This window comes from Lineus longissimus, chromosome 19 (assembly GCF_910592395.1).
Source record: "Lineus longissimus chromosome 19, tnLinLong1.2, whole genome shotgun sequence".
NCBI classification, from domain to species: Eukaryota; Metazoa; Nemertea; class Pilidiophora; order Heteronemertea; family Lineidae; genus Lineus; species Lineus longissimus.
Window position 1 is genome coordinate 13,299,854 of NC_088326.1, and position 20,003 is coordinate 13,319,856.

Here is a 20,003-nt window from a genome sequence, read left to right on the forward strand (position 1 = left end):
TATGACTAAATTACCACAAAGGGACCTGGGTGTTCACACTTCATTTGTAGAATAAAGAGGACCCTAGGATTTGAAATCTAAAACAAAATCCTTGGTCGGTCTTATCAGAGTAATGACACGTTAAAGTTGCTCAATTTCAAGTAGTTGGGGACCAGTTGGATTCGAGAAGAAAAACGGTAGCCGGTACAAATTCAGCGCGGTTCAGCAGTTCAATCTCCTCATGACGTTAGGAGAGCAAATCCAACGGGTGGGGCGGAAATCAAACATATTACTGACATCATCGGCGCCAACATCTATTTCTTTTGACTCTGCCAGAGTCTTTCAAATCCTGATTGACTCTGACCCTGCTGACCTCGATTTTTAAAAACTTTAAAAAAACGGCCATTTAAACGTTAAATCAACTGCAAACATAATCTTTTATATCACTGAGGTATATGGATAGGATATGTTGAGAAAAATCTGTACAACTATCGAAATATACGATTACTTGGAACTATTTCGGACAATCACTCTGCCACCTGCGCCACCTTGTCACAATTGCTTCGCGCTCTTTTGCATATCACATATAAGAGGCGCATAAAATCTCCATTACAGTGTGAAAGCCTTGACGGTTCAGCGCTGAGAATGTTTGACTGTGGAGCGGCTGGTCACGGGTTCGACTCCCGGTGAATCTGCCGCAGTATTTTTTTTCTTCTTTCTTATCTTGTTATCAAATCATCCTTGCACAGATGTCAATTATTTTTCTATTTTGGAAGCTACATTGGGTAAAAAATATATTAGTGTCGGATCGTGACCTTTCCAATCAAAATTAGTCAAAGGGTATCCTGAGTTTCAGGCTTTTTATACTCCTTCCTAAAACGGCAAGTTTTCTCAGGAACCGTTACGGCAGTGGCTTGCGTCTTTTTCATTGAAACGACCTCGCACGACCGGCGCGGGCACATATCGTCGGTGATGATGGAGAGAGCGTTAGCCGCAACATATTCATCACGGTTCCCCAGCAGTTCAATATGCTCATGACGTGACGAGACCAAATCTCACGGGTGGGGCGGAAATCAGCCGTGTTGCTGACATCATCGGCGCCAACATCTATTTCTTTTGACTCTGCCAGAGTCTTTCAAATCCTGATTGACTCTGACCCTGCTGACCTCGATTTTTAAAAACTTTAAAAAAACGGCCATTTAAACGTTAAATCAACTGCAAACATAATCTTTTATATCACTGAGGTATATGGATAGGATATGTTGAGAAAAATCTGTACAACTATCGAAATATACGATTACTTGGAACTATTTCGGACAATCACTCTGCCACCTGCGCCACCTTGTCACAATTGCTTCGCGCTCTTTTGCATATCGCATATAAGAGGCGCATAAAATCTCCATTACAGCGTGAAAGCCTTGACGGTTCAGCGCCGAGAGTGTTTGACTGTGGAGCGGCTGGTCACGGGTTCGACTCCCGGTGAATCTGCCGCAGTATTTTTTTTCTTCTTTCTTATCTTGTTATCAAATCATCCTTGCACAAATGTCAATTATTTTTCTATTTTGGAAGCTACATTGGGTAAAAAATATATTAGTGTCGGATCGTGACCTTTCCAATCAGAATTAGTCAAAGGGTATCCTGAGTTTCAGGCTTTTTATACTCCTTCCTAAAACGGCAAGTTTTCTCAGGAACCGTTACGGCAGTGGCTTGCGTCTTTTTCATTGAAACGACCTCGCACGACCGGCGCGGGCACATATCGTCGGTGATGATGGAGAGAGCGTTAGCCGCAACATATTCATCACGGTTCCCCAGCAGTTCAATATGCTCATGACGTGACGAGACCAAATCTCACGGGTGGGGCGGAAATCAGCCGTGTTGCTGACATCATCGGCGCCAACATCTATTTCTTTTGACTCTGCCAGAGTCTTTCAAATCCTGATTGACTCTGACCCTGCTGACCTCGATTTTTAAAAACTTTAAAAAAACGGCCATTTAAACGTTAAATCAACTGCAAACATAATCTTTTATATCACTGAGGTATATGGATAGGATATGTTGAGAAAAATCTGTACAACTATCGAAATATACGATTACTTGGAACTATTTCGGACAATCACTCTGCCACCTGCGCCACCTTGTCACAATTGCTTCGCGCTCTTTTGCATATCGCATATAAGAGGCGCATAAAATCTCCATTACAGCGTGAAAGCCTTGACGGTTCAGCGCCGAGAGTGTTTGACTGTGGAGCGGCTGGTCACGGGTTCGACTCCCGGTGAATCTGCCGCAGTATTTTTTTTCTTCTTTCTTATCTTGTTATCAAATCATCCTTGCACAAATGTCAATTATTTTTCTATTTTGGAAGCTACATTGGGTAAAAAATATATTAGTGTCGGATCGTGACCTTTCCAATCAGAATTAGTCAAAGGGTATCCTGAGTTTCAGGCTTTTTATACTCCTTCCTAAAACGGCAAGTTTTCTCAGGAACCGTTACGGCAGTGGCTTGCGTCTTTTTCATTGAAACGACCTCGCACGACCGGCGCGGGCACATATCGTCGGTGATGATGGAGAGAGCGTTAGCCGCAACATATTCATCACGGTTCCCCAGCAGTTCAATATGCTCATGACGTGACGAGACCAAATCTCACGGGTGGGGCGGAAATCAGCCGTGTTGCTGACATCATCGGCGCCAACATCTATTTCTTTTGACTCTGCCAGAGTCTTTCAAATCCTGATTGACTCTGACCCTGCTGACCTCGATTTTTAAAAACTTTAAAAAAACGGCCATTTAAACGTTAAATCAACTGCAAACATAATCTTTTATATCACTGAGGTATATGGATAGGATATGTTGAGAAAAATCTGTACAACTATCGAAATATACGATTACTTGGAACTATTTCGGACAATCACTCTGCCACCTGCGCCACCTTGTCACAATTGCTTCGCGCTCTTTTGCATATCGCATATAAGAGGCGCATAAAATCTCCATTACAGCGTGAAAGCCTTGACGGTTCAGCGCCGAGAGTGTTTGACTGTGGAGCGGCTGGTCACGGGTTCGACTCCCGGTGAATCTGCCGCAGTATTTTTTTTCTTCTTTCTTATCTTGTTATCAAATCATCCTTGCACAGATGTCAATTATTTTTCTATTTTGGAAGCTACATTGGGTAAAAAATATATTAGTGTCGGATCGTGACCTTTCCAATCAGAATTAGTCAAAGGGTATCCTGAGTTTCAGGCTTTTTATACTCCTTCCTAAAACGGCAAGTTTTCTCAGGAACCGTTACGGCAGTGGCTTGCGTCTTTTTCATTGAAACGACCTCGCACGACCGGCGCGGGCACATATCGTCGGTGATGATGGAGAGAGCGGTAGCCGCAACATATTCATCACGGTTCCCTAGCAGTTCAATATGCTCATGACGTGACGAGACCAAATCTCACGGGTGGGGCGGAAATCAGCCGTGTTGCTGACATCATCGGCGCCAACATCTATTTCTTTTGACTCTGCCAGAGTCTTTCAAATCCTGATCGACTCTGACCCTGCTGACCTCGATTTTTAAAAACTTTAAAAAAACGGCCATTTAAACGTTAAATCAACTGCAAACATAATCTTTTATATCACTGAGGTATATGGATAGGATATGTTGAGAAAAATCTGTACAACTATCGAAATATACGATTACTTGGAACTATTTCGGACAATCACTCTGCCACCTGCGCCACCTTGTCACAATTGCTTCGCGCTCTTTTGCATATCGCATATAAGAGGCGCATAAAATCTCCATTACAGCGTGAAAGCCTTGTTGGTTCAGCGCTGAGAATGTTTGACTGTGGAGCGGCTGGTCACGGGTTCGACTCCCGGTGAATCTGCCGCAGTATTTTTTTTCTTCTTTCTTATCTTGTTATCAAATCATCCTTGCACAGATGTCAATTATTTTTCTATTTTGGAAGCTACATTGGGTAAAAAATATATTAGTGTCGGATCGTGACCTTTCCAATCAAAATTAGTCAAAGGGTATCCTGAGTTTCAGGCTTTTTATACTCCTTCCTAAAACGGCAAATTTTCTCAGGAACCGTTACGGCAGTGGCTTGCGTCTTTTTCATTGAAACGACCTCGCACGACCGGCGCGGGCACATATCGTCGGTGATGATGGAGAGAGCGGTAGCCGCAACATATTCATCACGGTTCCCTGGCAGTTCAATATGCTCATGACGTGACGAGACCAAATCTCACGGGTGGGGCGGAAATCAGCCGTGTTGCTGACATCATCGGCGCCAACATCTATTTCTTTTGACTCTGCCAGAGTCTTTCAAATCCTGATTGACTCTGACCCTGCTGACCTCGATTTTTAAAAACTTAAAAAAAACGGCCATTTAAACGTTAAATCAACTGCAAACATAATCTTTTATATCACTGAGGTATATGGATAGGATATGTTGAGAAAAATCTGTACAACTATCGAAATATACGATTACTTGGAACTATTTCGGACAATCACTCTGCCACCTGCGCCACCTTGTCACAATTGCTTCGCGCTCTTTTGCATATCGCATATAAGAGGCGCATAAAATCTCCATTACAGCGTGAAAGCCTTGTTGGTTCAGCGCTGAGAATGTTTGACTGTGGAGCGGCTGGTCACGGGTTCGACTCCCTGTGAATCTGCCGCAGTATTTTTTTTCTTCTTTCTTATCTTGTTATCAAATCATCCTTGCACAGATGTCAATTATTTTTCTATTTTGGAAGCTACATTGGGTAAAAAATATATTAGTGTCGGATCGTGACCTTTCCAATCAAAATTAGTCAAAGGGTATCCTGAGTTTCAGGCTTTTTATACTCCTTCCTAAAACGGCAAATTTTCTCAGGAACCGTTACGGCAGTGGCTTGCGTCTTTTTCATTGAAACGACCTCGCACGACCGGCGCGGGCACATATCGTCGGTGATGATGGAGAGAGCGGTAGCCGCAACATATTCATCACGGTTCCCTGGCAGTTCAATATGCTCATGACGTGACGAGACCAAATCTCACGGGTGGGGCGGAAATCAGCCGTGTTGCTGACATCATCGGCGCCAACATCTATTTCTTTTGACTCTGCCAGAGTCTTTCAAATCCTGATTGACTCTGACCCTGCTGACCTCGATTTTTAAAAACTTAAAAAAAACGGCCATTTAAACGTTAAATCAACTGCAAACATAATCTTTTATATCACTGAGGTATATGGATAGGATATGTTGAGAAAAATCTGTACAACTATCGAAATATACGATTACTTGGAACTATTTCGGACAATCACTCTGCCACCTGCGCCACCTTGTCACAATTGCTTCGCGCTCTTTTGCATATCGCATATAAGAGGCGCATAAAATCTCCATTACAGCGTGAAAGCCTTGTTGGTTCAGCGCTGAGAATGTTTGACTGTGGAGCGGCTGGTCACGGGTTCGACTCCCTGTGAATCTGCCGCAGTATTTTTTTTCTTCTTTCTTATCTTGTTATCAAATCATCCTTGCACAGATGTCAATTATTTTTCTATTTTGGAAGCTACATTGGGTAAAAAATATATTAGTGTCGGATCGTGACCTTTCCAATCAAAATTAGTCAAAGGGTATCCTGAGTTTCAGGCTTTTTATACTCCTTCCTAAAACGGCAAGTTTTCTCAGGAACCGTTACGGCAGTGGCTTGCGTCTTTTTCATTGAAACGACCTCGCACGACCGGCGCGGGCACATATCGTCGGTGATGATGGAGAGAGCGGTAGCCGCAACATATTCATCACGGTTCCCTAGCAGTTCAATATGCTCATGACGTGACGAGACCAAATCTCACGGGTGGGGCGGAAATCAGCCGTGTTGCTGACATCATCGGCGCCAACATCTATTTCTTTTGACTCTGCCAGAGTCTTTCAAATCCTGATTGACTCTGACCCTGCTGACCTCGATTTTTAAAAACTTTAAAAAAACGGCCATTTAAACGTTAAATCAACTGCAAACATAATCTTTTATATCACTGAGGTATATGGATAGGATATGTTGAGAAAAATCTGTACAACTATCGAAATATACGATTACTTGGAACTATTTCGGACAATCACTCTGCCACCTGCGCCACCTTGTCACAATTGCTTCGCGCTCTTTTGCATATCGCATATAAGAGGCGCATAAAATCTCCATTACAGCGTGAAAACCTTGACGGTTCAGCGCCGAGAGTGTTTGACTGTGGAGCGGCTGGTCACGGGTTCGACTCCCGGTGAATCTGCCGCAGTATTTTTTTTCTTCTTTCTTATCTTGTTATCAAATCATCCTTGCACAGATGTCAATTATTTTTCTATTTTGGAAGCTACATTGGGTAAAAAATATATTAGTGTCGGATCGTGACCTTTCCAATCAGAATTAGTCAAAGGGTATCCTGAGTTTCAGGCTTTTTATACTCCTTCCTAAAACGGCAAGTTTTCTCAGGAACCGTTACGGCAGTGGCTTGCGTCTTTTTCATTGAAACGACCTCGCACGACCGGCGCGGGCACATATCGTCGGTGATGATGGAGAGAGCGGTAGCCGCAACATATTCATCACGGTTCCCTAGCAGTTCAATATGCTCATGACGTGACGAGACCAAATCTCACGGGTGGGGCGGAAATCAGCCGTGTTGCTGACATCATCGGCGCCAACATCTATTTCTTTTGACTCTGCCAGAGTCTTTCAAATCCTGATTGACTCTGACCCTGCTGACCTCGATTTTTAAAAACTTTAAAAAAACGGCCATTTAAACGTTGAATCAACTGCAAACATAATATTTTATATCACTGAGGTATATGGATAGGATATGTTGAGAAAAATCTGTACAACTATCGAAATATACGATTACTCGGAACTATTTCGGACAATCACTCTGCCACCTGCGCCACCTTGTCACAATTGCTTCGCGCTCTTTTGCATATCGCATATAAGAGGCGCATAAAATCTCCATTACAGCGTGAAAGCCTTGTTGGTTCAGCGCTGAGAATGTTTGACTGTGGAGCGGCTGGTCACGGGTTCGACTCCCGGTGAATCTGCCGCGGTATTTTTTTTCTTCTTTCTTATCTTGTTATCAAATCATCCTTGCACAGATGTCAATTATTTTTCTATTTTGGAAGCTACATTGGGTAAAAAATATATTAGTGTCGGATCGTGACCTTTCCAATCAAAATTAGTCAAAGGGTATCCTGAGTTTCAGGCTTTTTATACTCCTTCCTAAAACGGCATGTTTTCTCAGGAACCGTTACGGCAGTGGCTTGCGTCTTTTTCATTGAAACGACCTCGCACGACCGGCGCGGGCACATATCGTCGGTGATGATGGAGAGAGCGGTAGCCGCAACATATTCATCACGGTTCCCTAGCAGTTCAATATGCTCATGACGTGACGAGACCAAATCTCACGGGTGGGGCGGAAATCAGCCGTGTTGCTGACATCATCGGCGCCAACATCTATTTCTTTTGACTCTGCCAGAGTCTTTCAAATCCTGATTGACTCTGACCCTGCTGACCTCGATTTTTAAAACCTTTAAAACAACGGCCATTTAAACGTTAAATCAACTGCAAACATAATCTTTTATATCACTGAGGTATATGGATAGGATATGTTGAGAAAAATCTGTACAACTATCGAAATATACGATTACTTGGAACTATTTCGGACAATCACTCTGCCACCTGCGCCACCTTGTCACAATTGCTTCGCGCTCTTTTGCATATCGCATATAAGAGGCGCATAAAATCTCCATTACAGCGTGAAAGCCTTGTTGGTTCAGCGCTGAGAATGTTTGACTGTGGAGCGGCTGGTCACGGGTTCGACTCCCGGTGAATCTGCCGCAGTATTTTTTTTCTTCTTTCTTATCTTGTTATCAAATCATCCTTGCACAGATGTCAATTATTTTTCTATTTTGGAAGCTACATTGGGTAAAAAATATATTAGTGTCGGATCGTGACCTTTCCAATCAAAATTAGTCAAAGGGTATCCTGAGTTTCAGGCTTTTTATACTCCTTCCTAAAACGGCATGTTTTCTCAGGAACCGTTACGGCAGTGGCTTGCGTCTTTTTCATTGAAACGACCTCGCACGACCGGCGCGGGCACATATCGTCGGTGATGATGGAGAGAGCGGTAGCCGCAACATATTCATCACGGTTCCCTAGCAGTTCAATATGCTCATGACGTGACGAGACCAAATCTCACGGGTGGGGCGGAAATCAGCCGTGTTGCTGACATCATCGGCGCCAACATCTATTTCTTTTGACTCTGCCAGAGTCTTTCAAATCCTGATTGACTCTGACCCTGCTGACCTCGATTTTTAAAACCTTTAAAACAACGGCCATTTAAACGTTAAATCAACTGCAAACATAATCTTTTATATCACTGAGGTATATGGATAGGATATGTTGAGAAAAATCTGTACAACTATCGAAATATACGATTACTTGGAACTATTTCGGACAATCACTCTGCCACCTGCGCCACCTTGTCACAATTGCTTCGCGCTCTTTTGCATATCGCATATAAGAGGCGCATAAAATCTCCATTACAGCGTGAAAGCCTTGTTGGTTCAGCGCTGAGAATGTTTGACTGTGGAGCGGCTGGTCACGGGTTCGACTCCCGGTGAATCTGCCGCAGTATTTTTTTTCTTCTTTCTTATCTTGTTATCAAATCATCCTTGCACAGATGTCAATTATTTTTCTATTTTGGAAGCTACATTGGGTAAAAAATATATTAGTGTCGGATCGTGACCTTTCCAATCAAAATTAGTCAAAGGGTATCCTGAGTTTCAGGCTTTTTATACTCCTTCCTAAAACGGCAAGTTTTCTCAGGAACCGTTACGGCAGTGGCTTGCGTCTTTTTCATTGAAACGACCTCGCACGACCGGCGCGGGCACATATCGTCGGTGATGATGGAGAGAGCGGTAGCCGCAACATATTCATCACGGTTCCCTAGCAGTTCAATATGCTCATGACGTGACGAGACCAAATCTCACGGGTGGGGCGGAAATCAGCCGTGTTGCTGACATCATCGGCGCCAACATCTATTTCTTTTGACTCTGCCAGAGTCTTTCAAATCCTGATTGACTCTGACCCTGCTGACCTCGATTTTTAAAAACTTTAAAAAAACGGCCATTTAAACGTTAAATCAACTGCAAACATAATCTTTTATATCACTGAGGTATATGGATAGGATATGTTGAGAAAAATCTGTACAACTATCGAAATATACGATTACTTGGAACTATTTCGGACAATCACTCTGCCACCTGCGCCACCTTGTCACAATTGCTTCGCGCTCTTTTGCATATCGCATATAAGAGGCGCATAAAATCTCCATTACAGCGTGAAAGCCTTGTTGGTTCAGCGCTGAGAATGTTTGACTGTGGAGCGGCTGGTCACGGGTTCGACTCCCGGTGAATCTGCCGCAGTATTTTTTTTCTTCTTTCTTATCTTGTTATCAAATCATCCTTGCACAGATGTCAATTATTTTTCTATTTTGGAAGCTACATTGGGTAAAAAATATATTAGTGTCGGATCGTGACCTTTCCAATCAAAATTAGTCAAAGGGTATCCTGAGTTTCAGGCTTTTTATACTCCTTCCTAAAACGGCAAGTTTTCTCAGGAACCGTTACGGCAGTGGCTTGCGTCTTTTTCATTGAAACGACCTCGCACGACCGGCGCGGGCACATATCGTCGGTGATGATGGAGAGAGCGGTAGCCGCAACATATTCATCACGGTTCCCTAGCAGTTCAATATGCTCATGACGTGACGAGACCAAATCTCACGGGTGGGGCGGAAATCAAACATATTACTGACATCATCGGCGCCAACATCTATTTCTTTTGACTCTGCCAGAGTCTTTCAAATCCTGATTGACTCTGACCCTGCTGACCTCGATTTTTAAAAACTTTAAAAAAACGGCCATTTAAACGTTAAATCAACTGCAAACATAATATTTTATATCTTTGAGGTATATGGATAGGATATGTTGAGAAAAATCTGTACAACTATCGAAATATACGATTACTCGGAACTATTTCGGACAATCACTCTGCCACCTGCGCCACCTTGTCACAATTGCTTCGCGCTCTTTTGCATATCGCATATAAGAGGCGCATAAAATCTCCATTACAGCGTGAAAGCCTTGTTGGTTCAGCGCTGAGAATGTTTGACTGTGGAGCGGCTGGTCACGGGTTCGACTCCCGGTGAATCTGCCGCAGTATTTTTTTTCTTCTTTCTTATCTTGTTATCAAATCATCCTTGCACAGATGTCAATTATTTTTCTATTTTGGAAGCTACATTGGGTAAAAAATATATTAGTGTCGGATCGTGACCTTTCCAATCAAAATTAGTCAAAGGGTATCCTGAGTTTCAGGCTTTTTATACTCCTTCCTAAAACGGCATGTTTTCTCAGGAACCGTTACGGCAGTGGCTTGCGTCTTTTTCATTGAAACGACCTCGCACGACCGGCGCGGGCACATATCGTCGGTGATGATGGAGAGAGCGGTAGCCGCAACATATTCATCACGGTTCCCAGCAGTTCAATATGCTCATGACGTGACGAGACCAAATCTCACGGGTGGGGCGGAAATCAGCCGTGTTGCTGACATCATCGGCGCCAACATCTATTTCTTTTGACTCTGCCAGAGTCTTTCAAATCCTGATTGACTCTGACCCTGCTGACCTCGATTTTTAAAAACTTTAAAAAAACGGCCATTCAAACGTTGAATCAACTGCAAACATAATCTTTTATATCACTGAGGTATATGGATAGGATATGTTGAGAAAAATCTGTACAACTATCGAAATATACGATTACTCGGAACTATTTCGGACAATCACTCTGCCACCTGCGCCACCTTGTCACAATTGCTTCGCGTTCTTTTGCATATCGCATATAAGAGGCGCATAAATCTCCATTACAGCATGAAAGCCTTGTTGGTTCAGCGCTGAGAATGTTTGACTGTGGAGCGGCTGGTCACAGGTTCGACTCCCGGTGAATCTGCCGCAGTATTTTTTTTCTTCTTTCTTATCTTGTTATCAAATCATCCTTGCACAGATGTCAATTATTTTTCTATTTTGGAAGCTACATTGGGTAAAAAATATATTAGTGTCGGATCGTGACCTTTCCAATCAAAATTAGTCAAAGGGTATCCTGAGTTTCAGGCTTTTTATACTCCTTCCTAAAACGGCATGTTTTCTCAGGAACTGTTACGGCAGTGGCTTGCGTCTTTTTCATTGAAACGACCTCGCACGACCGGCGCGGGCACATATCGTCGGTGATGATGGAGAGAGCGGTAGCCGCAACATATTCATCACGGTTCCCTAGCAGTTCAATATGCTCATGACGTGACGAGACCAAATCTCACGGGTGGGGCGGAAATCAGCCGTGTTGCTGACATCATCGGCGCCAACATCTATTTCTTTTGACTCTGCCAGAGTCTTTCAAATCCTGATTGACTCTGACCCTGCTGACCTCGATTTTTAAAAACTTTAAAAAAACGGCCATTTAAACGTTGAATCAACTGCAAACATAATATTTTATATCACTGAGGTATATGGATAGGATATGTTGAGAAAAATCTGTACAACTATCGAAATATACGATTACTCGGAACTATTTCGGACAATCACTCTGCCACCTGCGCCACCTTGTCACAATTGCTTCGCGCTCTTTTGCATATCGCATATAAGAGGCGCATAAAATCTCCATTACAGCGTGAAAGCCTTGTTGGTTCAGCGCTGAGAATGTTTGACTGTGGAGCGGCTGGTCACGGGTTCGACTCCCGGTGAATCTGCCGCAGTATTTTTTTTCTTCTTTCTTATCTTGTTATCAAATCATCCTTGCACAGATGTCAATTATTTTTCTATTTTGGAAGCTACATTGGGTAAAAAATATATTAGTGTCGGATCGTGACCTTTCCAATCAAAATTAGTCAAAGGGTATCCTGAGTTTCAGGCTTTTTATACTCCTTCCTAAAACGGCATGTTTTCTCAGGAACCGTTACGGCAGTGGCTTGCGTCTTTTTCATTGAAACGACCTCGCACGACCGGCGCGGGCACATATCGTCGGTGATGATGGAGAGAGCGGTAGCCGCAACATATTCATCACGGTTGCCTGGCAGTTCAATATGCTCATGACGTGACGAGACCAAATCTCACGGGTGGGGCGGAAATCAGCCGTGTTGCTGACATCATCGGCGCCAACATCTATTTCTTTTGACTCTGCCAGAGTCTTTCAAATCCTGATTGACTCTGACCCTGCTGACCTCGATTTTTAAAAACTTTAAAAAAACGGCCATTTAAACGTTAAATCAACTGCAAACATAATATTTTATATCACTGAGGTATATGGATAGGATATGTTGAGAAAAATCTGTACAACTATCGAAATATACGATTACTTGGAACTATTTCGGACAATCACTCTGCCACCTGCGCCACCTTGTCACAATTGCTTCGCGCTCTTTTGCATATCGCATATAAGAGGCGCATAAAATCTCCATTACAGCGTGAAAGCCTTGACGGTTCAGCGCCGAGAGTGTTTGACTGTGGAGCGGCTGGTCACGGGTTCGACTCCCGGTGAATCTGCCGCAGTATTTTTTTTCTTCTTTCTTATCTTGTTATCAAATCATCCTTGCACAGATGTCAATTATTTTTCTATTTTGGAAGCTACATTGGGTAAAAAATATATTAGTGTCGGATCGTGACCTTTCCAATCAAAATTAGTCAAAGGGTATCCTGAGTTTCAGGCTTTTTATACTCCTTCCTAAAACGACATGTTTTCTCAGGAACCGTTACGGCAGTGGCTTGCGTCTTTTTCATTGAAACGACCTCGCACGACCGGCGCGGGCACATATCGTCGGTGATGATGGAGAGAGCGGTAGCCGCAACATATTCATCACGGTTCCCTGGCAGTTCAATATGCTCATGACGTGACGAGACCAAATCTCACGGGTGGGGCGGAAATCAGCCGTGTTGCTGACATCATCGGCGCCAACATCTATTTCTTTTGACTCTGCCAGAGTCTTTCAAATCCTGATTGACTCTGACCCTGCTGACCTCGATTTTTAAAAACTTTAAAAAAACGGCCATTTAAACGTTAAATCAACTGCAAACATAATATTTTATATCACTGAGGTATATGGATAGGATATGTTGAGAAAAATCTGTACAACTATCGAAATATACGATTACTTGGAACTATTTCGGACAATCACTCTGCCACCTGCGCCACCTTGTCACAATTGCTTCGCGCTCTTTTGCATATCGCATATAAGAGGCGCATAAAATCTCCATTACAGCGTGAAAGCCTTGTTGGTTCAGCGCTGAGAATGTTTGACTGTGGAGCGGCTGGTCACGGGTTCGACTCCTGGTGAATCTGCCGCAGTATTTTTTTTCTTCTTTCTTATCTTGTTATCAAATCATCCTTGCACAGATGTCAATTATTTTTCTATTTTGGAAGCTACATTGGGTAAAAAATATATTAGTGTCGGATCGTGACCTTTCCAATCAAAATTAGTCAAAGGGTATCCTGAGTTTCAGGCTTTTTATACTCCTTCCTAAAACGGCAAGTTTTCTCAGGAACCGTTACGGCAGTGGCTTGCGTCTTTTTCATTGAAACGACCTCGCACGACCGGCGCGGGCACATATCGTCGGTGATGATGGAGAGAGCGGTAGCCGCAACATATTCATCACGGTTCCCTGGCAGTTCAATATGCTCATGACGTGACGAGACCAAATCTCACGGGTGGGGCGGAAATCAGCCGTGTTGCTGACATCATCGGCGCCAACATCTATTTCTTTTGACTCTGCCAGAGTCTTTCAAATCCTGATTGACTCTGACCCTGCTGACCTCGATTTTTAAAAACTTTAAAAAAACGGCCATTTAAACGTTAAATCAACTGCAAACATAATATTTTATATCACTGAGGTATATGGATAGGATATGTTGAGAAAAATCTGTACAACTATCGAAATATACGATTACTTGGAACTATTTCGGACAATCACTCTGCCACCTGCGCCACCTTGTCACAATTGCTTCGCGCTCTTTTGCATATCGCATATAAGAGGCGCATAAAATCTCCATTACAGCGTGAAAGCCTTGTTGGTTCAGCGCTGAGAATGTTTGACTGTGGAGCGGCTGGTCACGGGTTCGACTCCCGGTGAATCTGCCGCAGTATTTTTTTTCTTCTTTCTTATCTTGTTATCAAATCATCCTTGCACAGATGTCAATTATTTTTCTATTTTGGAAGCTACATTGGGTAAAAAATATATTAGTGTCGGATCGTGACCTTTCCAATCAAAATTAGTCAAAGGGTATCCTGAGTTTCAGGCTTTTTATACTCCTTCCTAAAACGGCAAGTTTTCTCAGGAACCGTTACGGCAGTGGCTTGCGTCTTTTTCATTGAAACGACCTCGCACGACCGGCGCGGGCACATATCGTCGGTGATGATGGAGAGAGCGGTAGCCGCAACATATTCATCACGGTTCCCTGGCAGTTCAATATGCTCATGACGTGACGAGACCAAATCTCACGGGTGGGGCGGAAATCAGCCGTGTTGCTGACATCATCGGCGCCAACATCTATTTCTTTTGACTCTGCCAGAGTCTTTCAAATCCTGATTGACTCTGACCCTGCTGACCTCGATTTTTAAAAACTTTAAAAAAACGGCCATTTAAACGTTGAATCAACTGCAAACATAATATTTTATATCACTGAGGTATATGGATAGGATATGTTGAGAAAAATCTGTACAACTATCGAAATATACGATTACTCGGAACTATTTCGGACAATCACTCTGCCACCTGCGCCACCTTGTCACAATTGCTTCGCGCTCTTTTGCATATCGCATATAAGAGGCGCATAAAATCTCCATTACAGCGTGAAAGCCTTGTTGGTTCAGCGCTGAGAATGTTTGACTGTGGAGCGGCTGGTCACGGGTTCGACTCCCGGTGAATCTGCCGCAGTATTTTTTTTCTTCTTTCTTATCTTGTTATCAAATCATCCTTGCACAGATGTCAATTATTTTTCTATTTTGGAAGCTACATTGGGTAAAAAATATATTAGTGTCGGATCGTGACCTTTCCAATCAAAATTAGTCAAAGGGTATCCTGAGTTTCAGGCTTTTTATACTCCTTCCTAAAACGGCATGTTTTCTCAGGAACCGTTACGGCAGTGGCTTGCGTCTTTTTCATTGAAACGACCTCGCACGACCGGCGCGGGCACATATCGTCGGTGATGATGGAGAGAGCGGTAGCCGCAACATATTCATCACGGTTCCCCAGCAGTTCAATATGCTCATGACGTGACGAGACCAAATCTCACGGGTGGGGCGGAAATCAGCCGTGTTGTTGACATCATCGGCGCCAACATCTATTTCTTTTGACTCTGCCAGAGTCTTTCAAATCCTGATTGACTCTGACCCTGCTGACCTCGATTTTTAAAAACTTTAAAAAAAACGGCCATTTAAACGTTAAATCAACTGCAAACATAATCTTTTATATCACTGAGGTATATGGATAGGATATGTTGAGAAAAATCTGTACAACTATCGAAATATACGATTACTTGGAACTATTTCGGACAATCACTCTGCCACCTGCGCCACCTTGTCACAATTGCTTCGCGCTCTTTTGCATATCGCATATAAGAGGCGCATAAAATCTCCATTACAGCGTGAAAGCCTTGTTGGTTCAGCGCTGAGAATGTTTGACTGTGGAGCGGCTGGTCACGGGTTCGACTCCCGGTGAATCTGCCGCAGTATTTTTTTTCTTCTTTCTTATCTTGTTATCAAATCATCCTTGCACAGATGTCAATTATTTTTCTATTTTGGAAGCTACATTGGGTAAAAAATATATTAGTGTCGGATCGTGACCTTTCCAATCAAAATTAGTCAAAGGGTATCCTGAGTTTCAGGCTTTTTATACTCCTTCCTAAAACGGCAAGTTTTCTCAGGAACCGTTACGGCAGTGGCTTGCGTCTTTTTCATTGAAACGACCTCGCACGACCGGCGCGGGCACATATCGTCGGTGATGATGGAGAGAGCGGTAGCCGCAACATATTCATCACGGTTCCCTGGCAGTTCAATATGCTCATGACGTGACGAGACCAAATCTCACGGGTGGGGCGGAAATCAGCCGTGTTGCTGACATCATCGGCGCCAACATCTATTTCTTTTGACTCTGCCAGAGTCTTTCAAATCCTGATTGACTCTGACCCTGCTGACCTCGATTTTTAAAAACTTTAAAAAAACGGCCATTTAAACGTTGAATCAACTGCAAACATAATATTTTATATCACTGAGGTATATGGATAGGATATGTTGAGAAAAATCTGTACAACTATCGAAATATACGATTACTCGGAACTATTTCGGACAATCACTCTGCCACCTGCGCCACCTTGTCACAATTGCTTCGCGCTCTTTTGCATATCGCATATAAGAGGCGCATAAAATCTCCATTACAGCGTGAAAGCCTTGTTGGTTCAGCGCTGAGAATGTTTGACTGTGGAGCGGCTGGTCACGGGTTCGACTCCCGGTGAATCTGCCGCAGTATTTTTTTTCTTCTTTCTTATCTTGTTATCAAATCATCCTTGCACAGATGTCAATTATTTTTCTATTTTGGAAGCTACATTGGGTAAAAAATATATTAGTGTCGGATCGTGACCTTTCCAATCAAAATTAGTCAAAGGGTATCCTGAGTTTCAGGCTTTTTATACTCCTTCCTAAAACGGCATGTTTTCTCAGGAACCGTTACGGCAGTGGCTTGCGTCTTTTTCATTGAAACGACCTCGCACGACCGGCGCGGGCACATATCGTCGGTGATGATGGAGAGAGCGGTAGCCGCAACATATTCATCACGGTTCCCCAGCAGTTCAATATGCTCATGACGTGACGAGACCAAATCTCACGGGTGGGGCGGAAATCAGCCGTGTTGTTGACATCATCGGCGCCAACATCTATTTCTTTTGACTCTGCCAGAGTCTTTCAAATCCTGATTGACTCTGACCCTGCTGACCTCGATTTTTAAAAACTTTAAAAAAAACGGCCATTTAAACGTTAAATCAACTGCAAACATAATCTTTTATATCACTGAGGTATATGGATAGGATATGTTGAGAAAAATCTGTACAACTATCGAAATATACGATTACTTGGAACTATTTCGGACAATCACTCTGCCACCTGCGCCACCTTGTCACAATTGCTTCGCGCTCTTTTGCATATCGCATATAAGAGGCGCATAAAATCTCCATTGCTTGAAAGCCTTGACGGTTCAGCGCCGAGAGTGTTTGACTGTGGAGCGGCTGGTCACGGGTTCGACTCCCGGTGAATCTGCCGCAGTATTTTTTTTCTTCTTTCTTATCTTGTTATCAAATCATCCTTGCACAGATGTCAATTATTTTTCTATTTTGGAAGCTACATTGGGTAAAAAATATATTAGTGTCGGATCGTGATCTTTCCAATCAAAATTAGTCAAAGGGTATCCTGAGTTTCAGGCTTTTTATACTCCTTCCTAAAACGGCAAGTTTTCTCAGGAACCGTTACGGCAGTGGCTTGCGTCTTTTTCATTGAAACGACCTCGCACGACCGGCGCGGGCACATATCGTCGGTGATGATGGAGAGAGCGGTAGCCGCAACATATTCATCACGGTTCCCTAGCAGTTCAATATGCTCATGACGTGACGAGACCAAATCTCACGGGTGGGGCGGAAATCAGCCGTGTTGCTGACATCATCGGCGCCAACATCTATTTCTTTTGACTCTGCCAGAGTCTTTCAAATCCTGATTGACTCTGACCCTGCTGACCTCGATTTTTAAAAACTTTAAAAAAACGGCCATTTAAACGTTAAATCAACTGCAAACATAATATTTTATATCACTGAGGTATATGGATAGGATATGTTGAGAAAAATCTGTACAACTATCGAAATATACGATTACTTGGAACTATTTCGGACAATCACTCTGCCACCTGCGCCACCTTGTCACAATTGCTTCGCGCTCTTTTGCATATCACATATAAGAGGCGCATAAAATCTCCCTACAGCATGAAAGCCTTGACGGTTCAGCGCTGAGAATGTTTTCCATTCTCCATTTTCCATTCCACGCCATGATTCCACGACGTCGTAGTTTTTCCCAGAATTCCAAGCGCATCCTTGGCAACGCCATAACGTCTCGCAATTTTCATGACGCCAAGTTCTGAATAATTTCGTCCTGACAAAAATCAAATTTTAGCACGGTAAGAACAGAAAATCAATTTTCAATTTCTGTCAATTTGTTTAATTGAATCGGGAGTTTCGCCTGACAGGCATATTGAAGTATGGACTAATAAGGAAAGCAAGGAATTTGGAAAAAGGTTATTGCGAAGAGGGCTTTTTATTATCGCGCAGTTTTTACTGCTCACCTATGACGTCATGACGCACTGCGGCCAATCGCATCGTCGCGACGTCGTAAAATATCCCATCGTGCCTTGCGCGACGCATAGCAACGCCATAACTTTTCGCGTCACGAAGCCGTTCAGATTCTTGCAAAATCTTATCAGTTTATAAGTTTGTTTAATCTTATTGACAGTAAGTGTTCCGTAATAATGAATGCTATTTCAAAGTGCAATACCAGTTCCCTCGTTACGTCCATTTCATTTTGGGAGAATATCCAACTCTTTAGCGATGATGATTATGGATGCGCCTCGCCTGAAGTGGTGTGAGAGTAAATTTAGTTCCCTCGGAGATTTATTCCTGTCCTCATATGTAACAATGGATGTAAAGGTACATGACTATAGTGAAACCATAATCACGATCTTCAGTTAAAAAACCTTCTGTTTCCCCGTATTCGAAAATCCGTAGAAGTTAGAACTTTTCCACAGCCAGCATTATCCGAAATCAAGCTGAATGGCTTTGACCCCAAAAAGATCTCGATTGAAAATGGTTGTATCATATGCGAGACAGTTTTCACAATTCACAATGCAGATTTCTTTTGTTTAGAATCACAATGTTGACTGTGATTATTGAAGAAGAGGAGGTGCATCCTCCGGAATTAAACTCAACGTACAAGGAAGCTGTTGCCTGCGCACGAACTCTCACTGGTGAGGCCTCCATGGAGTATCCAGCAGAGCTGAACCCTTGGCACAAGGAGGTGGTTCCCTGCCCACAAACTCTCCGCAGAGAACACTACCCAGCAGAGTTGAACCCCTGGCACAAGGAGGTGGTTCCCTGCCCACAAACTCTCCGCAGAGAACACTACCCAGCAGAGTTGAACCCCTGGCACAAGGAGGTGGTTCCCTGCCGACAAACTCTCCGCAGAGAACACTACCCAGCAGAGTTGAACCCCTGGCACAAGGAGGTGGTTCCCTGCCCACAAACTCTCCGCAGAGAACACTACCCAGCAGAGTTGAACCCCTGGCACAAGGAGGTGGTTCCCTGCCCACAAACTCTCCGCAGAGAACACTACCCAGCAGAGTTGAACCCCTGGCACAAGGAGGTGGTTCCCTGCCCACAAACTCTCCGCAGAGAACACTACCCAGCAGAGTTGAACCCCTGGCACAAGGAGGTGGTTCCCTGCCCACAAACTCTGCGCAGAGAACACTACCCAGCAGAGTTGAACCCCTGGCACAAGGAGGTGGTTCCCTGCCCACAAACTCTCCGCAGAGAACACTACCCAGCAGAGTTGAACCCCTGGCACAAGGAGGTGGTTGCCTGCGCACAAACTCTCCGCAGAGAACACTACCCAGCAGAGTTGAACCCCTGGCACAAGGAAGATGTTGCCTGCGCACAAACTCTCCTCGGCGAGGCCTACAGGGACCACCCAGCAGAGTTAAACCCCCGGCACAAAGAGGTGGTTGCCTGCGCACCAACTCTCCGCAGTGAGGACTGCCCGCCGAAAGTTCCGTAAGTATATCCACGGGAGGTAATGTGATTGAGATGACACGCAGTTACCGGAACACAAGCTTGTTTCTCCAGTCACGGCCTAGTTTGACAGTGAGAGTGAGAGTAAATGAAATTTCCTAAAGGAGATTTT